General features: G+C 40.6%; 1 protein-coding gene across 2 annotated transcripts in view; it reads left to right on the forward strand.

Annotated features, from left to right (window-relative positions):
* The window catches only part of BCHE (butyrylcholinesterase), a 133,736-nt gene that overhangs the window by 70,856 nt on the left and 46,797 nt on the right, over positions 1 to 16,083 (forward strand). The window lies entirely within an intron of this gene.

Genomic DNA, 16,083 nt, shown 5'->3' on the forward strand with positions numbered 1-16,083 from the left:
TGGTTAAATATAGTGCCTGGGAGTCCCCTTAGTCTGCCTGTAAAGTGGGGCATATGTACGCTGTATATAACCTGCTGCAGAAAAACTGAAATTTATGAAGAAATATAAATGATGTTTAAATTGATTTTCCCTGCAAGCTGTCTTTATTTTGTAAACAACAGCTTGTGGAGCCAGTCTGTATGATGAGGCCACATTTTAGTGCACTGAGAACAAAATTAGAGATTTTTTTGATAAATTCTGGTGTCTCTTTGGCAGGCTTTGGATGGAAATAACAAAGTTTTGCACCACAGTGAGCAAGCCTTATGTGAAGAAGTCGAATTATAGTATGCTCAGGCCCAATTTCATGGGGGAACATGCCAATTTGTTGTTTACCAGTGTTATCCCCTCTCTGTAGGCGAATGTTACTCTCTTCCTCTACCTCAGAACCAACATCAGAATCAAGTAATGTCTGTGCATCCTCAAGAAGCAATTGTCTGATGCTGTGTTAAAATAAAACAGCTGACTCCTCTATGCATGATGCTGGGGCTATGACAGAAGTAGCTATGGACAAGGAGGCAGAATCAGCTGCTCTGGCAGCTGTGGTGGACTGCGTACTAGTCTCAGCTTGGGTGCTCAGCTTGGGTCATAGAGGATGCGGAGGATGAGGATAGTTTAATAAGCCAGTACACCACCTCCCCTGCATGCTGTGGCTGGAAAGCCCGGCAACATCACTAAACAGAGAAAAACGTGCCCTACTTGAAGACGGCCCACGTTCACCTTTGTCTTTGGACACAGGCAGTGCTGGCCCTCTCATAGTGGCATAGGAGTGTTTGCCTCTCCTTGGCCTCACAGACATAATGAGGGGGCATATTACCCAAATTTAATAGATACTGGGAAATATGTAATTGGATGCACTTTATTCAATGAAAAGTGGTGTTTGGTGCACTTTAAATTGAGGACTGCCACTGACAGAAATGTAAAAACTATAAAAAAAAATTAAAAGGGAGGGAACAGAGTCGCAGTCAGAAAACTTAAATTGATCATTTAAAAAAAGGCTGCAGGCACAGGACCAAAAATCGCTGCAGCAACCAAAACAAAAAAGGGGTATATCGCACTGTATACAACACTACATGTTATATAATTCTGTGTTAAACACTGTACTACACTAACACTACACTCACACTACCCTCACACTACACTATATTCACACTATTTTTACACTATACTAACACTACACTGACACACTACACTATACTCAGCCTATACTCACAGTACACTAACACTGCACTGACACACTACATTGACACTACACTATAGTAAAACTATACTCACACTACACTGACACTCTGCACTCAAAGTCACAATAACACACTAACTCGCTAGTAGCAAACAGAGACTTGCTTTTTTAATGTGGGGTGAGTCTATGAGCACTGAGCCATGATTGGACTAAGTTATCATGACTTTTTCCAATCAAGGCTCTGACTGTGCTCTGTGCCCCGTCTGGGCCCCAAATAGGGCCCTAGAGTGCATAGTGAATTGTGGGGCATTCAGTGGGTGAACATCCTGCCAAACCCCTTGCAAATTCAGGTGTTCGCCGTCAATCTGTCAGGGCTGGACTCAGCCCATCCTTCTCTGAGCTGGCCGCTCAGCTGTCAGCTAATTTCCAGCTCCTATCTCTCCACAGTTACCCAGCTGTTGATGATATCCTGCTTGTCAGTCCTGCCAACTTAAGCCATCCGGCCTACAGGATCTCTGCCTTTTCCTTAGTCAGTTTCACAGAGACGCATCTTAAATAGTTCTATCCATCTAAGTATCTTGTAATACCTTTGATTCTCTCTTTAATTTCATGTGCTTTCTCCTTTTTTACGTTTACCCTCTCCCTTATCTAAATTATCATCTATCCCCCTAACTCATTGTGCTCTAGTTGGAGGGCTGTCTCTTTTCCACAGGACAGGGATAAATGCCCCAACTTGTCGTCAGAAGATATCTCAAATTTTTCCACTGATAGAGGAATATCCAGAAACAAGAAAGTTGCCGGTCTGTCTCAGAGGGAGATTCCTGTAATTGGTTTGATGGTTTCAGCAACCATTTCCTAGAACTCAAAAATTTTTGGACATTCCCAAAAAATATGTAATATTGTACCCTCTGCTTCGTGACATCTCCAACAAACATCTGACATTTGGGGGTAGCTCCAATGTAATGCATTTAGTGTTCTGTGCCATTTAGTGAGAATTTTGTATCCCCCCCCTCCTAGTATCTACTTGCTACTGAGGCCTTTTGATTAAATAGCAGAATCCTGCCCTTCTGTTCACGTAAGAATGATGTCTCTAGATCTCTCTCCCACGCCTGCAGGAAAGTAAATTCCTGAGATGTATCTAATCCAGCTAATGTAATATAAAAATAAGACAAGTGTCTCATTGACTCTCCTTTCAAGCATGTCTCCTGGAACGCAGTCAATGCCCTCACTTCTGCATAAACATTTGATTTAGATCTGATAAAGGCTTCTAGTTGCATCATTCTGAAAAAATCTAATTCAGGTGCTATTTCTTTTTCAATCTCTTTTTTTGTCATTAGACGATTATCTACTGAAAAATTAAAGATTCTGCTGATACCTCTACATTGTATTGCTCCGAACCTAGGGTCCATCATTCTCAGCTGAAATGCCGGTGTACCCAGGATTGGGAACAATGGCCTAGGGTTTCTCGAAAAAGGTGCTTTTTAAATATCTTTTTAGTCGTTCACAAAGTAGCACCTATTGTTGGATGTTTCCTTACTTCTGCTGACACCTCAGCTTTTGGTATCCATGCTATACCCTACAATGTGATATCTGTCACTGCCTGTTCTATCTGTATCCAATGTTTCTCATTTTTAAGCCCACACCACTCCACCACTCTGGCTAAGTGTGAGGCTTCTTGATATCTTATTGGGTCAGGAAACCCTGTCCCACTTTTTCCTTTAGGAAGTGATAGTATAGTTTTGCATACTCTTGTTGGCTTTCCAGCCCAGAAAAACTTCAAAAAGCTTGATCTGAGATCTCTTAAGAAACTTGGAGAAATCTTAATTGGCAGGGTCTGAATTAAATACAGAAGTCTTGGCATCACATTCATCTTAATAATATTTGTTCTCCCAAACCATGTAAACAGTTCCTTCCCATCTCTGGAGATCAAGTTTAATCTGTCTTGCCATTGGTATGTAATTAAGCTCAAATAGCTAATTTAAATTCTTTGAAATTTTCGTCCCTAGGTAACTTATGTAGGAATTAGTCCATCTAAAATCAAATTGTGTGGTTATCAGCTGTAAAAGGGGCATGTTTTTTTCTATCTCCATTGCTTCCAATTTCCCATAGTTTATTTTGAAGTTAGATATGTTCCCATATTCACATAGCTCCATCAACAGGGATGGAAGGGATATAACTGGGGAGGTTCCAAAAAAAAAAATCGTCGGCACAGGCCGCCAGTTTCTGTTCTTCTTCTATTTTTATCCCCTTAATATTCATAGTTGCCCGTATTTTCCTCAAAAAGGGTTCTATTGTCAAAATGAAGATCAGGGGTAAAAGAGGGCCCCCCTTTCGTGTTCCGTTTTGAATGGAAAAAGGCTCAGAGATTTGATAATCTATCTTTACCCTGGCACTTGGTTTTGAGTATAAATTGGAAACCCATCTCAGCATCCCATCTCCTAGACCTATGTGTTGTAATTCCGCCTTTAAAAAAAATCCAATCTACCTTATCAAAGGCTTTTTCTGCATCAGTGGAAACTATCACCATTGATCTCTTCTGCCTTTGTGTAAGGTAGATTGTGTTCACCACCTGCTGTGTATTTTCTCTTCCTTCTCTCCCAGGGGTAAACCCCATCTGGTCTGGATGTATTAAGCCTGGGATGTAATCTACCAATCTCATGGCTAAAATCTTTGTGAACACTTTAAGGTCCACATTCAGCAATGAGCTAGGATGGTAACTAGTACATTGGGAGGGATTGTTCCCCTCTTTCAGAATAACTGTTATATGTGTGTATCTCTGGATCCTGACGAGCAGGCGCTATGTGTTTTTTCAAAGTTAATTTTCCTAAAACCACAGTTGGGTTTTGGGGCTAATTTTCTAAATTTCTGGTTTCAGTACCAGTCCAGTTGGGTTGTACTGGGTTCTCCTTGGCCGTAGGTGTCACTGTCACCGCCGGCAAGAGTAAGAACGCAGTTTAGCTGGGCGTATTAAATGCCACTGTCCTTTCAGTACCAGCCCAGTGGGAGTGTTCTCCTGCGGTGCATTCTGGGAGGTGGTATTTAAGGTACAGACATCACGTGCTTCTGGTTTCCGTTTCCGGAGATTGTTTCTGCCTTTTTGGTTCAGATGGTCTTCCTGACCCAGCCCCATGGCCCTCCTGGCCTGGGGTGCGGAACCATGCATTTCAAGTCTTGGGGCTGGCTGGCCCGAGGCAGCGCAACTGCAGGGACATGCCTGAATGGATTTCGGGCTGTATTAATACAGGGGTGGTACGCTGCCGTCTCGTCTGGAGGGAGAGGCCCAGCGACTGGAAAAACCTCAGGGGGGGACTCTTCAGGAGAAGGCTGTGTACAAAGCTGGCTTCTCTGAAGAAGCCTGGAGGCTTAGTTGGAGGACATTGCCTGGATCAAAACTCATACGGTATCGCTGGATCGGCTGAGAGATACTGGTACTGATACTGGTAGCTCTTTAAATTTGTCTACATCCCTCAGTTATGCTCAAGTCTGTGGCAGAGACTTTGTCAAATATTCTACGCCCAAGTCTGTGGCAGAGACTTTACCTAACACCCTACCGGCTGCTAGGCCTAGTGAGAGGTGGTCTATCCGGGGGTTGTAAAATCCAGTTGTAAAACGGTTGCTATTCTCTAGATTTTTCTATAAGAGACTTTCCAATTTTGGAATCTAAAGTACCTGAAATTGAAACTGAACCTGAACCTGATTCAGTGTCAGTTTCTAAATTTCTTTGGGCCATCTACCACGGGAATCCCTAGATGGAGAAGCAGACAAAAAGGTAATGGTAAGCCCAATAAAACCAACAGCTCCTTCGGGGGTTAGTGCTACATGTGCCTTTAGTGTGTCTGTTGGGATTTGCTTCCCTTCACGTACTGAATTATAGGTTGCTATGAATCTCGGATCCAGTTTCTCAACAAATATTTTATAGTACGACAGGGTGTTCCCATCTAGGCCCGGTGTTTTGCCCATTTTCAGTCATTTTAATGCCCTCATAAATTCCTCTATTGTAATTGGTATGTCGAGTTCTCTGGCTATCTCCTCTTTCAATTTTGGAATTTCTGTCTTTTTAATATACTCCCTGTCTGCGGCGCATTTCTTTTGAGCATTAACTGGAGTAGATTTCCTTTTTAACTGATATAAGCTCTCATAATATTAATTTAAACTCCTGCACCATTTTCTGTGGGATATTAACCATTTCATCTCTCTGCATTTTAATTTGTGTAATGTGATTTTGAGTAGTGGGTTCTCTAAGGCAGGGGTGCTCAACCTTTTGAAGAGCGAGGGCCACTTAAGCAATTTGGTAACTGGTCGTGGGCCACAATCTGTATATGCAGAGCGGATATGGACACAGCCCACTCTACTCTGTGGGGCCCCCTATCCAATTCAACCAGATGGAAGGGGACTAATCCCCTTTTGTTTTTTGTTTTTTTTTGTTTTTTTGTGGATCGGATTGGAGGTAGGTGGGTGCAAATGGACACAAGTCCGTTTACATCTACCATTCCATAGAGGTGAATGGAGGGTCCACATGGGTTGAACCGAAAGGGGCCTAAGGCTGCTTTCACACTGACGTGCGGCAGTTTACCTGCACTGTGGGTGCAGTACAGTGCACCTGGGGCTTTCCTGCAGGTTAGCTGAACATTGCGATTGATGTCTATTATATCCTGCAGGTGTGGTGCACTTTCTGAAAGCGCACCAAACCCGCAGATAATAACAGAAGTCTATGACTCAGTGCTGGTAACCCAAAGGTGCAATTCGCTGCACCTGCGGATTAGTTTGAAAGCAGCCCAGTAATCACTGCAGAACAGATATGGCCATGTATACACTGCTTTTAGTAATAAACTTATCTTTAATAACAGTCTTCCATTCAGGTATCACCGGCTGTTGCTGTCCCAGGCAGAATGCATTTGGTATCACTCCGCTTGGGACAGAAGCTAGCACTATACAGGAAGCATCGGCAAATGTGGCTCTGCTCCCTCCGCAGCCTGGTCAGCAACCCACGATCTGGGCTTGAGAACCTGCTATCCCAAAGTAGGAGGTCGCGGGCCACATCAGAAGGTTCCGTGGGCCAGATGTGGCCCCCGGGCCACTGGTTGGACACCCTTGCTCTAAGGGAATTTGCCAGAATTCTCCCTGATTTATTCCCAAATTCGTATATGCCCGTCTCCCTTGAGTTAATTTGGCTTTTGCTCTTTCTATTAACTGGAGATTGAGCTTTCCACGTAAGCCCGGTAGTTCCTGTTCTATTGCTTGTGCCTGAGATTTCTTATGCACTACTTCTAATTCCCCAATACATTTGAGCAGCGAGTTGATCTGTTCATTCAATTTCTGTTTCCTATGTGCCCCCATGGAGATAAACATACCTCTCATGACGCATTTACGTGTCACCCATAAACAGAAAGGTGTTGTTTCCCCTGTGTCATTTATCGTAAAAAAGGAATCCAGTTCTTGGTTAAGTTTCCCCTCATACTCATTCTCTTTGAGTAGAGTTTCATTGATCTTCCAATGCCACTCTCTAGACTCTGTTTTCCCCCATTTCTAGCATACAGCTTGTTAGAGCATGGTCTGATGGGGTTTCTAACACAATCAGCTACAACTAAGGCGTTTGCTGAAACGCGTCAGGTTTATTGTTTTACTGTCACTCTGATGTACCAATAAATGACACTTCAAGAATTACAGCGTTGCCGGCTCTTCTTACTATTGTTGAATTGGATTGTGTTGGGACACATTGAGCCTTGGCACCTGTGAGTGGACCTGGTGTATGGATTGAGTTGTCCCTGCAGAGAGCACTGTTACTTTTCTGTTTCTAACACAATGTTTGGGCCGAACTTTTGTTTGGCTCGACCTGTTCACCCAACTCTACTAGTACACATGGGCCGAATGCTGGGCGACATCGGCTGGTTCAATAGAAACCGGACATCTGCCGGCCGGTGTATATTGCCACTCGTCCAACAGAAGCCAGCCATTCGACCTACTTTTATCAAAAGCGACGTTCCCGTAAAATGTCTGCCGACTGGCTCCCTTTCGGCGCTCTCAGCCAATATTTGAGAGCATTGACTGGAGTCTTTTGGTGGGCGGGCTGTCCCCCTGTCAGAAAAAAATAGCACAGCAGGGGAGATTGCTGTACTAACATCACACGTCAGGTTTTTTCATCTCACATATTAACGAGGAGTTTTCAAATCACTGCAGTTTAAAGTACTGACAGCATCCTGTTTCCCAAGTGTCAAAATTCCCAGGCCTAACTATATAGAGTTGAAAAAGGGCCCTGGTTCAATTCACCAATGGTCCAGCAAATATTGTTTGAAATTTGCTGAACATGAACTTAGAAGCAAATTCTATCAAAGTATCGGGGGGGGGGGGGATTTTATGTTTTTTAGGGATTATAGGCAGACTACTGAAAGGCATGCACACTTGTAGGGGGGGACAAGGCAAAAAAAGTCAATGCATATTTGGCTTTGGAATATTTTACGCATGCGGCAGGAAACTAACCCATAAAAGTGCCCCCATAGCAAGCGGTTTATGTAGAAAAAATTTGGAGAAGAGGAGGAGCCAAGTTTGCTAGCAAGGGACCCCAAAAGAGAAGGATTGAGGCAGCTCTGTGTGAAATCATTTAACAGAGCAGGTAAGTATATCATAGTTTGTACTTTACAGTACAGCTGTTTTAAACAAACCCCTCCTTATTGACTATGCAGTGCAATATGGGTTAAAAAATAAATAATCTGCACATAAATTTGCTGTGACTATATATATATATACAAACACACACACACAAACATGTTAGTAACTGATTAAAGACCACATGAAACCTTATGCTGCCTTCCTTTAGTGTACGTGTGTCAATAATCTTTTTAGAGAAGACTGCAGAGACAAGCTTTGCTTCATCAGTCAGCAGGGTTTATGTGAAATATTAGTAGCAAGAACATGTTCTCCTCTGTTATACTATTTCATCTGGAACTGACTATCCAAAGCATAAATGATTGGATTTGCGTAAGACTGGTGATTTCTAGATAAACAGCCCTACACAAATAGAAATACACATACAACAAACAGTTCAATTGTTACAACTGTCTCTTTGTTACTTACAGTGGGGCTGACTGAGTTTAGAATCCTCCAGTGTAGTAACAGGGGGTGGTAATATTAATAATAATAATAATAATAATAATGTTCTTAGCCAGTAGAGTATTTTGAGCATAATGTAGCAGTTAAATAAATCATAAAAGCATGTGACTTAGCCAACTTCAGGCACAATACAAAAAAAAATAATTGCATCCATTCTGAAATATCAGAATAACTTAAATGCTGTATCTCGGGCACACTGTAATATGCAATGTGATTACTGCTTGCTACTTTCTATACAAAGCAATAGAACCAAAGCATATTGTGTGAAGCATAGAAAGTATGCTTTATGACTTGATATTATTTTCTTCTTTCAAATTGAAAAGAAATATCTCTTTCCCTAAATAGATTTTACTAGAAGGTATAACTCTATATGTGCCATCCTGTAAGGAAAAAAATGTTTTTCCATCATTTGCAAAACTTTTATATTAAAGTATAGTTTGAAACACAAAATAGTATAACACACAATATTATAAAAAAAGGCATTGCTACCTATTATATTAATTATAATATTATTAGCGAGAAAAATAATCAATTTTGAAATAAGGAACATTTCTATAAAAAAAAGGAAATGTGGCAAGGGCCCAACTGGGTCTCAATCCAACAAACCACAAAGTAACTTACACCAGTCCTGCTGTCTGGAAAAGAAATGTTATGTTTTCTCTTCTACTCTGTTGCCAAGAAACTAATCAACTAAAAGAGAGTTGATAGAATCCAGCATGATGACAGTAGTTTGGAAACTCAAGCAGCTTTAGAAAGTACCTCAACTTTTCTCGCTTAGTCCCATTTTAAAGGCCTGCTATATTAACTAGTTGATGGTAACAAAAGTTTGTGTTGAAGTCACCTGTACAGCGGCAGTTAGACTGGGGAACATGTTGACAGTGAAGAGAAGAGAGAGAGGAAAACGAGGCATGACCTCATTTGTGATTGCATAGCAGCATCCTTAACACAAACATAAATCCAATTCCTAACCTGATTCAAAAAAGGATGACACCCAAAGACTTGCTTTTTTGGCTAATTAACAACCCAACAACCACTGTTCTGCTGCTGCTATGGAGGTTGCCTGTCATTGCACAGAATTACAAACAATCTGCCAAGTAAAATTGTTGCTATAAGTATTTCAACTGTTTAATAGCTTGACTGGAATTTAATATTAAATAGATGTCAAAAGAACCTACATATTTAAAGTTGACTATACCTAAAAAATAAATAAAAAGAAAATGAACATACGGAAACCAAGTCTCAGAAAGGTCATCAGAAGTCTAAGCATTCAGTCACAAAACAGTGCGTTTTTGTATTTTGTTCTGCATTAGAAGTCTTTCATGCTATGAAGTGTGACTAAGTAGGCATGTAAATACCATGTAATGTAAATATTTATAGAATATCCCTTCAAATAAAAGTATGCAGTCTCAGTTTTTTGACGGAATCCAAAATGATGCAGGCATTTGCAATGCTTTGTTCCTCCAGCAATATGGTAAATCCAACCTATTTGAACTGTAGTCACCACAAACATTGATTTATGAGCATACATACACTTAATATACAGAGTATAGCTTTTTCCTGTAACCTGATCAGATCCTGTTTTGGAATAAGCCACGTGGTGCCCTGTACTATGGATATGGTATGTTGATGATCGTTTGGCTCTCTTCACCCAAGCTGCTGTAATTGATCCTCCTGGCCTTTCTCCAGGTTTAAATACCTTGGCCTCATCTGTAAAATTTAAGATGGAAATTGAATCTAAAGGAAAACTTCCTCTTCTTAGTCACTCACATATAGACTTTCAGAAAGGTAGCAAATAGACACATGCTCTTTGCTACGGAGCCTTAGAACACTTTTGTTACACTGGAACTGTTTCCTATTACCTCATAGATATTTTTGGAGGCCCAAACCAACATTACATATGATGCTGAATATACTGGACATATTTTACAATTATTATGTATCAAGTAAGAATAATTTCAAATGAAAATATGTTCTATTTTCTCTCCCTCTATCTAAATGTAATGCATGTATTATATGCAATGATTTGGGTTTGAAGGTTTCTGCTGAGAGCAATGGCTCTGAAGTAATAAGCCATTGGCATAGCCAAAACGGCACAGCTCAGATCAATTTAGAAAGAGAGAAAGAAAGCTTGGACATGCTTTGATCCATAAACTAAAAAAAACAGAATACTCTATAGCTATTCAGTACAAAGCCTAATTAAATAGCCCCACGTTTTTATGTTAAAAACAATGATTTTTGTTACAAACATATGAAACCACATATCTGCTTTAGGGCACCCCAGCAAAGCATATTTGAACAGTGTGGGTCAACCATGAGTTTGGTCATTTGTCGTTTGAAAAAATAGCAAATAATGTTATATGCATCTATAGTAAACATTTACCAACAGTGCACTTTCTGGTCTCTGAATTGTGGTCAGTTGGCTTATAGGGGCCAACCATGCTGGGGGGGGGGGCTTCTTATGTGCCAACCATCTCCTTATAAAAGTCAGGGTTCCCAGCAGCCTTTGTTCAATGTATAAATAAAGAAGCAAGGATGGGGAAGGTTGCGCTACGGAACCAATTAATGTGTCTGTGGTATGAGCAGCCTCTATTTAATTTGCCACCCTGTATAGGTGGAAATAATTGTATGGAAAAAAGGGAAATAGATTTGGCTCTATACCTTTAAATTTAAATGATAGGTGGTGAAAAAAATAAAAATTGTGAAAAAACTGTAAAATGACTAGTGTGTAAATTATCAGCACGCTGGTAAATAATAATAAACCCCAAAAAAGGTTACAATAGCATTTTTTATGAAATAACTACACTCTAATATTGTTTTTTTTGTTTCTTTTTTTATTACAAACTGCCTGCGATGATCATATTGATGAAAAAATGGCTAGTCAAAATATTTAAAGACTGTACCTCACTAAAATATATATGTTTTAAAGCATAATAAACATGCTTCAATGCTTTTTTTTTTTTTTTTAGTTTAAAAATTAATGGCAAAATATACAGTCTAAAGTTGATTTTTGTTTTGCTAAAAGCTGAATGGTGAGGGTCCTGTTGAAAAAGTAGACTATTGGAAGCATTTAAAAACTGTGCGCTTAGTCACTACAATATCTTGGAGGCTTTTTACAGTTATATAAACTGTAATGATGTTTTTTTTTTTAATAAAAAGCTGGCTGGTGTGGGACCTGTTGAGAAAGCAGTTCAGTCAAGACCGTGTACAACAAAACACTATGTTGGAGAACTATTTTTCAGTAAAATAAAAAGACTTTATTTTATTTATTTAAAAATGGCTAGTTTGATTCCTATGATAAAACAATGAATATCAAAATGTGTAAAGACTGTGCACACAGTATTTTCTCAGTGAAATAAATACACTCTAATGTTGATGAGTTTTTTTATATTGAAAGCTAGCTAATGTGGGTCTTCTTAAAAAAGTGGGCATACTCTGGACAATATACTGGAAGCATTTTAAAGTGAAACAAATATAGTAAACTGCAATGTTGTTTTTTCACCCCAGGTCAATAAATGCAGCTTTACCTAGATGTATCGAAGGCTGTGACAGACCTAGTCGGGACAGAGGCTTTTGGAGGGGACTGAATGCTAGCCTCTGGCCGATCGATTATGGGCCCTGGCATTTGGGGGAATGGTGTTATTTGTGAGCTGTATGCCTGGGGACCCTTGTATTTGCCATATTACAAATAGTGACTGATTCCTAATGTTTTGGACACATACTGTTAGATGCTAATGTCATCAACTCCAGCCACTTGTCTGCTGTTTTCTATAATGTAAATTAGTCTAGTGTGGCTTCTCTTTCAGCCATTGTTGCCTGGGTTAATTAACCCTGCAATTGAGAAGGAGTCCTGTGTTTAAGCTTATGATAATGTATCATCTACTGTGTGAAGCTCGGTGACAACAAGTCTGACCTGTAGATAAATCATGATTTATCATAACAATGACCAGGCTGCTTAAAGGGATTAGTTAATTAGCTCATGTTAATTAGGTTTCTGGTCACAGGTGTATTTTCAGAGTAAAATGAGCAGGAGGTATGCACCTCTTCTTTTACGATATATAAGACCTGTATTTCTTTCAATAAAAATTCCTTCCTATTTGAACCTCAATACAGAGCCTTGTCTCGTACTTGGGGGAGAATTATTCATATGGTTTCTTCTTCGGCTGATTGAGGTGTTCGGTAGCTGCCTTTGTGTTCGGAAATGGAATGTCCTAAACGGCTTTAACCCCTTTCATACTCGGGGTGTTGTTACAAAGGCCCACTCTGATTATGCAGGAGAACCAGTTAGTATCAAAAGTGTATGTAGGGCCACTTCCAGCCAGTGTTACAGACTGTGCACCCAACAGTTCATGAATGTGATTGCTAAAACATTGTGAACTCAAAAAACTGCACACTCTTACCTCAGGTTATAAAAATTGCAGCTTCTCAACCAAAAATTCAACCCACAGCAGTGAAGGCCCCTTCAGACATGAGATGTATAGTACAACTTAAATACATGTTGGACTAACTTCAGCCAGCGGTCTGGAGTTGAAACCCAATCGTTCATGGATTGCCATTTCTGCCCACTGTGCTTGCTTGACCAGAACGACATAGCCCAGAGATAAAAAAATCAACAAAAAGATTTAAAGCAGAACTGAAGCTTTTATGTCACTTTACATAGATTGTTTAGACCTTGGTTGAAATTAATGCTTACTATTTTAGAACGATCTGGCCGCTGGGATGCTCTAATACACTTTAGTATCTTTTGCTGCATACAGTAAATGGAGCAATCTTCCTGATCTAATACCACACATTTCCATTCAGGCACACCTCAGCCATTCAGAGAAAGCCTTGCATTTTTTTTAATGAATAGGTTTAATTAATGTATATTTATTAAATATTTTATAAATACAAGACAATGGTCAAGGTGGAGAATTGTGACATTGTCACAAGAAAAAAAGACTCTATAATCACCTACAGCAAGTTTTCCCTTCTGTAGTGGAGGGGTGGGTAATCATGTGCCATGTGGAGTCCTGTGGACTAACAGTGTGGTCTAGCAATACAGACTTTTGACCTAGATCAAATTCCCATTGTATTATGTTGGTGGATGGAAGACATGGAACTTCTAAAAAAAATGGTAGCTGGGTATCTGCCACTGTGGTACAGCACAGGCCATAAACTAACATAAGGTTACGGATTCTATCAGCTGAAATAAAAAAAGTAAAGTCAGCAGTTTTGACAAACTGGCATTGAGCTGCTGTACATGGAGGTGATTCTGAGAAATATTTTTATTTTACTCCAGCAACTTCAGGAGTCACTGCCTAGTCAAGATGCTGCTGTAGATTGCAGGGTGTAGTTAGGAGAGTTACAGTAGGAGTCCAGTCTACATGTGGCTCCTTGCTGACCCTCTTCTCATTTGACATGCCAAAAGATACGCCTCACAAACAACTTGTCAGACCTCTCTGTTGCTTGAGGTCAAAGATGTTGCAGGAGATGAAGATGGAAAATCTTGTGAAGGGTGAAAATTGAGGAACACATTGAAGAGGCAGTGCAGGCAGGGCTGGGCCAAGGGGTAGGCGAAATAGTCTTTTGCCTTGGCATCTTCAGCAATATGACCGGACCTGCAACCTATGCTTCTGAACTGGGTTTAAAACCCATGGAGAGTACACTTTTGTCTTTTAGAAATAATCAAATAAACTAACAAAACATGTCATTTATTCAAGTATAGTGCAATAAGTCCATTAACTCCTTCATGCCCAAGGGTAAAACAAATGTTATTGCCTAAGCCCAAGTTTACACTTTTGACACGTTAGTAAAACTGTACATATCAATAAAACTACTTGCATCCAAGTGGATTATACCTTGTTTTTTCAGGACAAACTGGGCTTTAATTTGGTGGTAAATGGTAATGGATATCTCCTAATTGTTTTTATTATCATAGGAAAAAGATTTGCTACCTATTTAAGTAACCCGGTGTTGTTCTGCCATTAGCCAATTGCTATCAAACAAACACCTGACAATGATACTGTATTTAGCGTATTTTAAGAATTGGGGATAAAGGGAGGGAGAGGGTTTATGGTATGTGCTGTTATGGTTTTAAAGTGTTTTTGTGCATTCTGTTTTGACATTTAATTGAACATTTAAGGTAATGCAACGTGCTACTGCAAAAAAATAAAAAAATGTTCATACTGCAGATATCAAACAGCTGTGCTGCTGGCCAACTTGTAAGAATGTGAATGCTTAAGCATTATTTTTCTTTATGGTTCAATGTCCTATAGCAGTTGTGGCTACTATGCCCTCAGTTAATGCCCCTTACCACTGGAGAAAAAAAAATCCAACGCTGCATTAAAGAGGAAGTAAACCCTGATGAGTTTACTTCCTCTTTCATTCCCTACAAAGGTAAAGCATAATTGACTACTATGCGTCGCATAGTAGTCCATTATGTGTCACTTAACTTACACAGGAGCCAGCGAAGTCACCGCTGTCCCCTGTAGTCCGGCGCATCCATCTTCTCGGTGGGTCTCGCCACTCCGCAGCTGTCATTCGGCGACGCCGCGATGATGTCACTCCCACGCATGCACAAGGGAGCCGCCGGTCGCGGCATATCGCCGTTGACCACGGCGCGCTCAGTGCGCCTGCGCACCGCTGTCTGCGGCGCATGCGCCGTAGACAGTGGTGCCTGTCTTTTGGCAAATATCTCCTAAACCATGTAGGTTTAGGAGATATTTCTTGGACCTACAGGTAAGCCTTAATCTAGGCTTACATGTAGGTCAAAGTGTGTTGTAAGGGTTTACAACCACTTTAAAAACGACCAAAAAATCACTTTTTTCTAATTCTAATAAATCAGATTGGGTTGCTGCTGCTCTATTGGAGTAAAGTGATAATATGCCAGTGACGCTGTCCCTTAGACTCATACTGTTCTGTAGAACCCCATACAGCTTAAAGGAGAAGTCCAGCCTAGGCTTGTTTGGCTGGGCTTCTCCTAAGGTTCACAGAAGTACAATTCATTTTGTACTCCTGTGAACCGTTTTCAGCACAGAGCGGCCTGACGTCACCAAGATCAGTCCAGGCACAGCATCACCCCAAGTCCCGAAGTCTGGATCTGCCAGGTGCCTGGACTGATGCCCATCTCAGCCTCTCAGCGAGCTGCTGAGAGGCTGAAATGGCTGCTCCCTGCCTCTCCACAGCTCAGCGATCCAGTGAGTGTGAAAGAGCAGAGCAGGAGAGCTGCTGATTGACAGGCAGCAGGTCTCCACTTGGGGAGGTGAGAGAACAGAGCCACTGGTGGTGTTTTGTGGCATGGTTTTCAGTGAAGAGGTGGCAGGGGCCAGATGCAGCATCGGACGGATGCTGAATCCACCTCGGTAATTATGATGGGCCAATAAAAAAGAAACCCATACTTCTCTTTTAAAGGCATTTCCCAAGAATGTATTTGAAAGGATTCATGATTTTTTTCACTGTCACTCTCACAGTTACATAAAGAGTAGGTCCCTGAACTTTGTATAGTTTTTTATCTATCTTTGCAATGGTACATGCAACCCACGACAGTGTCCTGCTGTCCATGCATTTTGTATAATAATTCAAAAATAGTCTTGAAAATGACTAGATCTAATTTTCAAGATTTGCTCCACCCAGTGGTGTTTGTATATCTTGTTATTTTAGATTTTTTTATGCCAGCAAATTTAACCCAGTTCCCAAAAAAGATAAAATGGATCCTCTGACCTCTGCAATCCTGAACTTCAGCTCACATATGCCTGCTCCTCTGGGGTCTTTTCCTCATACAT

Source organism: Lithobates pipiens, unplaced genomic scaffold, assembly GCF_037356315.1.
Source record: "Lithobates pipiens isolate NorthernLeopardFrog02 unplaced genomic scaffold, aLitPip1_a1.2 Scaffold_18, whole genome shotgun sequence".
Lineage (NCBI taxonomy): Eukaryota > Metazoa > Chordata > Amphibia > Anura > Ranidae > Lithobates > Lithobates pipiens.